The sequence below is a fragment of the Choloepus didactylus genome, chromosome 22, assembly GCF_015220235.1.
Source record: "Choloepus didactylus isolate mChoDid1 chromosome 22, mChoDid1.pri, whole genome shotgun sequence".
NCBI lineage: Eukaryota > Metazoa > Chordata > Mammalia > Pilosa > Megalonychidae > Choloepus > Choloepus didactylus.
The window spans coordinates 18,955,773-18,963,930 of NC_051328.1; positions in this window are offsets into that span (position 1 = coordinate 18,955,773).

Consider the following 8,158-nt stretch of genomic DNA (forward strand, 5'->3'; position numbering starts at 1 on the left):
AATTTGGGATATTAGTATTTTAACGACACTAAATATTCCCTTGTGTCCTATTACTCTTGTATCTCATGGTACTAAACCATCAGAAGTATTACACTGAAAAAAATGCTCTATAAATTGAATATGCTTTTCTTAAACTTTGACAGAATATGTTTTGATTAAATCATGATAGGCCAAAAATATAAGCAAGGAATGTATATATTTTTAGGTAATTAACAGTTGGAATTAGAGATGAATATCACTTCCTCCCCCTTACCAGTTGGTTGGTGATTATAACTGGTATTTTTGTCCAAGCCAATTTTTATCATCAGTCTTTCTTACAGAAACTTACAGCCACTTCATGTTTTCAGCTGATGTAATTTGTCTGATTTAATAGAAGGACTATAGAAGACCGAATTGAATTCAGACGAGAGAAAAAGATTTGGAGCCTAGATTTGGAGCCCCAGTGGTATCAATCAAAAAGTTCTATTCAGATATTTTCACAATAATTGATATAGAGGATTAAATAAACAACTCTGCGTCCTCTTGCTGTGGAAATTTTCCATGTTATTTTTGATCATCCTCACATTTCTAGGATGCCCATTATTTTTCTCTTCAATTTTGACACTGACAAAGCTACTCCTGGTTCTCAAAAGCAAGAACCATATGGTTGGTCTGCAGTACAGTCTGGAATTCTCTTTTTTTGAAGTCAGAAAGACATTTTAATTATACTGGAATTATTATGATCAATGAATTTTCCCTCCTTCAAGTGGCAAATTTGTCTCAAAAAGAGAGGGGTTCCAACAGTAGGATTATGTATTCTTACAGAAACAATTTGGAAACAAGTGCTGTACTCAGCACACTGTGTGTTGATGTAAATGCTGCCAAATACTTTCCAGTTACATATCATTGTCTCCATTTTACAGAGGAGAAAACTAAGGATGTGAGTGGTTAAGCTGTTTCCAAATGTCATAGAGCTGGGGCAAAGCAGAGTTAGGAATCAGTCCCGCTGGTCTTATTTGACTCAAAAACCTTTATACTTTATACCTGTGTTGGATTAGATGTTGAGGATTAAAAAAAAAGAAAATGGTGGAACTGACAATGAAGTTAGAAAGAATACTGTGAGAGCCTAAACTAAAGGAACAGCAGTAGAGACAGAAAATTTAAGAAGGTTAAGTAGAGAACCTATGAGTTGCTTACATTTATTTAACACCTGCAGTGTGCAGTGGACTGTGGTAGACGGCATCCGCATTTTTCCAGGACATATGAAGTGATCCCACATTTGAATTCTAAGTTATCAGGAGCATGATGATTCTCCTTTCTGATGCAGAGAGGCATCAGAAAGGAGAACTGGGAAGCAAAGAAGAATGATTTTTGCTTAGCTAGCTAATATGTGTTTATAACCTATGTGTTTCTGTTTGCTAAAGTTGCTAGAATGCAAAATACCAGAAATGGATTGGCTTTTAGGAAGGGTATTTATTAGGTTACAAATTTACAGTTCTAAGGCCATAAAAGTGTCCAAATTAAGTCATCAACAAGAGGATACCTTCACTGAAGAAAGGCCGATGGTGCCCGGAACACCTTTGTCATCTGGAAACACACGTGGCTGGAGTCTGCTGGTCCTCTGCCCCCGGGTTGCATTGCTTTCAGCTTCTGATTCCAGTGGCTTTCTCTTTAAACATCTGTGGGTTCTCACTTAGCTTCTGTGGGGCAAACTCTGGGCTTCATCTCTTAGCTTAGCATCTCCAAATGTCTTTCTGTCTGCATCTCCAAGTTTCTGGGTCTGTGTTGGCTCTGAGCTCTTGCTCTCTCTCCTTGAGCTCTCTTAAGGACTCCAGTAAGCTATTTAAGACCCACCTTGAATGGGTGGAACCACGTCTCCATGGGAATAATCTAATTAAACAGTTCCATCCACAATTGGGTGGGTCACATCTTCATGAAAACAACCTAATCAAAAGATCCACCCACCATAGTTCTGTCCCACAAGAGTGGAATAAAAGAATATAGTCTTTTATGAGGTATGTAACAGATTCAAACCAGCACACTGTGTGTCCAATTTAGGTGCTAGAGTCATTGTAAAATTTTCAGAGCATTCAAATAAGTTATAAAGCAATGATGAAAAGAAAACACTTAAGTAATGTTAATTAAAAATCAAAGGATTTAACACTCATGCAGAATATAATATGCACTGCTTTATTTAAATTTTAAATGTGCTCACAAATAAACCAAAAAGGATAACACTAGTATTTTATTTTATTTTATGTACTTTTTAATTTTGCTTTGTACAGAGTTATCATATTTTTTTTCCTACTCTTCTGAAACTTTTCAGCATAGTTGTGTTTTGACATTGAAAAGTAATTATTTTAAAATAACTTAAAAATCCCAAATTGTTACATCGTCCGCCCGGTTGAAGAAAATATTTCTATTTATTAGTGTGGTTGGTAATTATCCTAACTCTATCACTTTAAGTTTTAGATCTGTAGTTGCTCTTAGTTCAATTCATACAGCCCTAAGGAATGACCCCAATTTGGTTCAAATCAAACTCCCCAAGGAAAAGAATTCAGTGCACATTGTGAGTTTCCAGTTACAAACTCCCTGAATTTGTAAATTGCCCCATAGGGTAATTCAGTGTCCCTAGACACCCAGATCACTAATGAGGTTTGCACAGTCCAAGTCCACAGAGATAAGTCGGACCTGCGGTGTGAAACCACTAGGATGCTCCATGTGATCTTGGGGACAACCTTCTCTTGCTGCAAGATGCAGCAATGTGGTACCCACTTGCGGGTGTTGTCACATTCAACTGTTTTTAATAAGCTCATGTGTGTTTTCATCTTAACATTTTGTAGAAAAGCATTAATTTGTGAAAACAAATTTAGAGTTAATGCCACAATTCTGGGAAAATCCCGCCTGCTCAAAAATATGTAAACACTATAAAACACTATCTATATTCCTCCTGCACAGCATTGTATAGTTGTATAGACAAAAGCATTGTTACAGATGGCAAACCATGGGCTTTGGAATAAGAAGACGCTAGATTTGAAAGCCAGCTCCATCATTTACTAACTGGGTATCTTAAATTTAGGTTGCCTCAGAAACAAGACTCTGGGACAAGTGTTAAAGTACAAGTAGTTAATTTGGGAAGTGATAACAGCAAACAGTAGGGAAATGGCACAGAAAAAAGGAAGGAACTTGCTAAAATGTGTATAGAGGAGCAGATTACCATTGTGGGCAATTGGGGTTGAAACCCACTGGGAACCTCTGGAAAAGTGTAGAGCATGTGCCTCAGAGTTATCCCATCCCGCAAGCAAGGGAGTTGGAGTGTTACCACCTAATCCTGTCAGTCATTGATGAAGAGCAGTTTCTAGAGGGTGTTAGTTCTCAGGCTCTCCCAGCAGGCTCCAGGGACCAGAGAAACTCCAGAAAAAGGTGCACTGAAATGGTGAGGGACGAGGGAAAATAAGACACTAGGGCTGCCATGGAGCTGCCTAGGAAAAGAAAATTAGCCACCCTGCCCCAGTTACCTTATCTGTAAAATGAGACTTGTGAGTGTGTGTGCTAAAGCAGTACTTGTGATTGCTTCCTGGCACATAGTTTGTGTTTTGCTGATGTTTTCTTTCTTGATCCAGAGTATAAAGTGTTGACTCTGTGCATTGTTTGGTGGATGAGCTCAGAGATATCCCTCCTTTGTGTTCTTTCAACTGCTCATCTTGGCTTGGTAGCTTCCTGACAAGCTCTGAATAATGAGATGGGTGGAGGAATTTCAAGATTCCCTAAATAGCACATAAATAAAGAGTCTGAGCCTGCTGTTAATATAAATAGGATTGCTTGTTTATGATTATCTAGGGAAGTGACATTATAGCATCACAATTCTCCAAATTCTCCCTAATGTTTTGTAGCCATTATGGGATATTGGACAAATTAATTTCTTGCTTAGAGACTCATATTTCTCATCTAAAACACACAAACAGACTCATAGACAGAAGATATGAGGCTGTCAACCTAATATTAGTGCCAGCAAATATAAAGCCCTCCCTCCAAGGTTCTATTGCTAATTTATCACACTAAAATCTCAGTATCTTCAATGCAGGATTCCCAAAAGTCCACAGCAAGATGAAAGTCTTGAACCAACAGATGATAATTTTCATCCCATAATTAATTTATATCTAAGATCACTGTGGGATCCAATTGTGTAGACATTTGAAATACTCTGTTCAATTTAAAATCTGAAAATATCAAAGTTTGACAAATTCTTTGTTCAAATAAAATTCCATATCAATTGCAACCGAGCAGAAAAATTGATCCGGTCCAGTTTAGACTGAGGTTTAGATCCATAACTCTACATTTTAAGTGTCCCAGGCATGCTACTTATTGAGCCCTGGGGCAAATTTGAAGAACTCTGGGTACTGGAAATTCATTGAACTGGGCCTAAGTTCAGATCGAAGGCCTGTCGCGGAGCTACCTGAAGGCAAGGCCAAGAGAGGAACTGGGCATTCTGACTCCAGAATGGCATTCTTCCCACCACTTTGTGCCCAGGACACCTAATTATCCCTGACCCAGCTCTCTGGTGAAAGAGAACCTATAAATCTCCTTGGTGGGCTTTCACAACACAAATCACTGGATTAGAATTGATCCAGCAGGATTTAGAGGCAGAAAAAAACATATTCCCTCATACTGAGATGGGGTTAGAATTAGGGCAGTGGCTTGGCTGAACAAAGAGCAAATTCCCAGAAGCAGTCAGGCCTCAAGGAGAAAGATATCACCTGAGTCAAAGGACCCTCACCTGAGTGAGTCATCCACGGAGATGGGTGGAGCCAACTCACCCACCCAAACGAACTATCTACCACCAGGCACCGCCACGGAGAGAAGAGAGGGCAGGAGAAAGAGAACCGAACAAGGAAAGGGGTGGGGGAGTAAAGCTAATCTACAAAAGCAAATGGCCCCACATTGCCGGGGTCTCTCGCCCTGAGCTTTCTTTTCTTTGCGAAAGTGCCCGGATGTTCTCTCCCATGTGTATGTAATAAATTTTCTACTTGCCTACTTTGTGCTGTGCTGTGCCTTAGGATTCTTTCTCACAGCAAGGCCAAGAACCTGGAAGCCCAAATCCGGCAGCAATTCTACTGTGAAGATGGATTGTTCCAAAGAAGAGGTATGCTGTCTTAGATATGCAATGGGATAGCACATGGCCTCCATACCAAGATTAGTACAAAGACACACCACCAAAAATCAACCAGAAAGGAAGGAGTACAGGGAAGTGAGCATCCTGTGTGGGTAACAGAGAACCTGAAGTTAAATAAACAAACAAGGTGAAATATGGTAAACACGGGAAAGACTGTTATTACTGTATTGTGGAATCTATTAGCAAAGCCATACTTGTAATCAGGAAAGGAACCAGTATTTCAGAGAAGCAGTCTATTAGTTCTGATTTCAATTATGTTTATGGAGTTTGCTAATTATACTCTTAACCATGAAAAAAGTAATATAAGATAACTTTTTATGTCCTAAAATCATTGGAAAAGGATTTATTTACACAGATGGAATGACGTGGGATAGAGAGTGTAGAAATGTTCTGCATTATTTTTCCTTCTCCTGCCTGGTAGCTTTCCCTGTATTTCAGTAAAGTCCCAATCAGATTGCAGTATTTTGTCAACAGGAGGCCAAGTACTTTTGTGTTAGCCAGAGTTCAACCATATTCAGTGTTTTTGTTTGTTTGTTTGTTTGTTTTTTGCTGGTGAGGTGATCCCTTTGGATTGCTTATAGTTTTATACAATTTAAGTTCCTGTAATTTATACAGAAAATTTGAAAATTGGATCTTCCATATTTTGGTAAAAGGTCTCTATTACCAAGATTTAACACACTTGAGCACTAGCAATTGTTTTAAAATCTGTTTACAGCTTTAATCAAACTCATTTGAAATGTGCAATCAAACTCATTTTTTTATCAAGTTCCCTGCAGGAGAGAAATGTTGATATTCTGATTTTTGTGTATTATACAATTTCTTTGTTAAGTCAATTATCCAACTCTTTACTTATTCATTTAATTATTCTATTATTTAAATATTTCATTCTTGATAAATATTTATTGGGCCTCTACTATGTGTCAGGCACTGTAAATAAAATGATATTTATTGTAGTCAGAGTAGCTGCCTTTATGGACTACATTTAATTGAACTTTTTTTTTTTTGGTTTGTTAGTAACATTACTTCATTTTATAGGGAAACAATTAAGTGCCTAGTGCCTAGCTGACTAATTATCCTGACTTCTTTGTGAAGTTGGCATTATTATACTTATTTTACTGGTAGGGAAACTATAGGCTCAGATAGGTTAAATGATGTATCTATGGTAAATCTGCCAAATCAGTGACTAAGTCAAATATGGAATAAAGATATATTTGACTGGCTGAAAAATATTGTTCTTGTTACATCACACTAGTCTGAGAGATTTCCAAAGGAGAAATATGATGGCTAGATATTTCATAGATTGGAATAGGTAACTGCAGCTTAGCTTGTGAACAGAAATCCAAAAGAATTTACAGGTAACTATTGCAGTTCAAATTTATGATGTGATAAAGAAGGGCATCCCTCCACTCTTTATTTAATATAGCTTTAAAAAGTAAAGTGGACTCTTTTGTGGACATTCTCCATCTTTGTGTGAGTGCAGCACAAGCTCACCCCTGACCACATTTCACTGGTCAGTGTTCTAGTTTGCTAATGCTGCCAGAATGCAAAACACCAGAGATGGATTGGCTTTTACAGAAGGGGGTTTATTTGGTTACACAGTTACAGTCTTAAGGCCATGAAGTGTCTAAGGTAACACATCAGCAATCGGGTACCTTCACTGGGGGATGGCCAGTGGTGTCCGGAAAACCTCTGTTAGCTGGGAAGGCACGTGGCTGGCGTCTGCTCCAAAGTTCTGGTTTCAAAATGGCTTTCTCCCAGGACATTCCTCTCTAGGCTGCAGTTCTTCAGAAATGTCACTCTCAGTTGCTTTTGGGGCTTTTGTTCTCTCTTAGTTTCTCTGGAGCAAGAGTCTGCTTTCAATGGCCGTCTTCAAACTGTCTGTCATCTGCAGCTACTCTCTCAGCTTCTGTGCCTTCTTCAAAGTGTCCCTCTTGGCTGTAGCAAGCGCACTCCTTCTGCCTGAGCTTATGTAGTGCTCCAGTAAACTCATCAAGGCCCATGCTAAATGGGCGGGGCCACACCTCCACAGAAACTATCCAATCAGAGTCATCACCCACAGTTGGGTGGGGTGCATCTCCATGGAAACACTCAAAGAATTACAATCTAATCAACACTGATATGTATGCCCACACAAGATTACATCAAAGATAATGGCATTTTGAAGGACATAATATATTCAAACTGGCACAGTCAGGAATTGGGCCCCTGTTCCAAGCCCACCACAGGTCCTTTTCAATGAATTTTTTTTTTTTTATTTTTTTTAATGTGAGAGGAGGAAAACCTTTAAGTTAGTTTCTCTCTGGTAGCTGAAACTAGAAGATATAAAATTAGAAGTTGTCGGTGGCTATGTATCCGAACATGTGAAGCAACATCTATAGAGGAAAAAAAAAATGTGGCATAAAGGGGGAAGCAGCGACAGAGAAGATAGGGGCAGGAATCAATCTATTGGCATTCTAAACCCTGATTCCAGCTATTTCTCATGTCCAGTATTTTGGTTTGACTTTTTCTTGGGTTTTGTTTGCCTTTATTTAATTAATGTTTTCAGTATATCTAATTTAACTTATTTTTACTTTCACTTGCATCTAAACTAATCCTCATTATTAATAAAGCTACATATTAACATACCCAAACATTATTTTCAAATGTGTCACGTGAGTAAGATCATCCACGTAATTGCATATCTCTACATATCTTTTTCCTAGTGTGCAAAATCCTTAACTGTGGCTACTCCACAGTGATATAAGAATCAAATAAAACATTGTATGTCATAACACTTGATAGCCACACCTTGCTTGCCTATGCACATGAAAAGAATAATAAGAAATTAAGTGGGTAAGCTTTCAGACACCTTGAATGACTCTCCACGTCATCACCTCCCTTTGAGCGTGCATTTGCTTGCATATGTAGTCTATTTCATAGCCAGCCTGTACTTCAATCACACTGAATTACTGACATCCCTGAACACACCCCTTTGCCTTTGCACACACTGTTCCCTCTTCCTGGAAT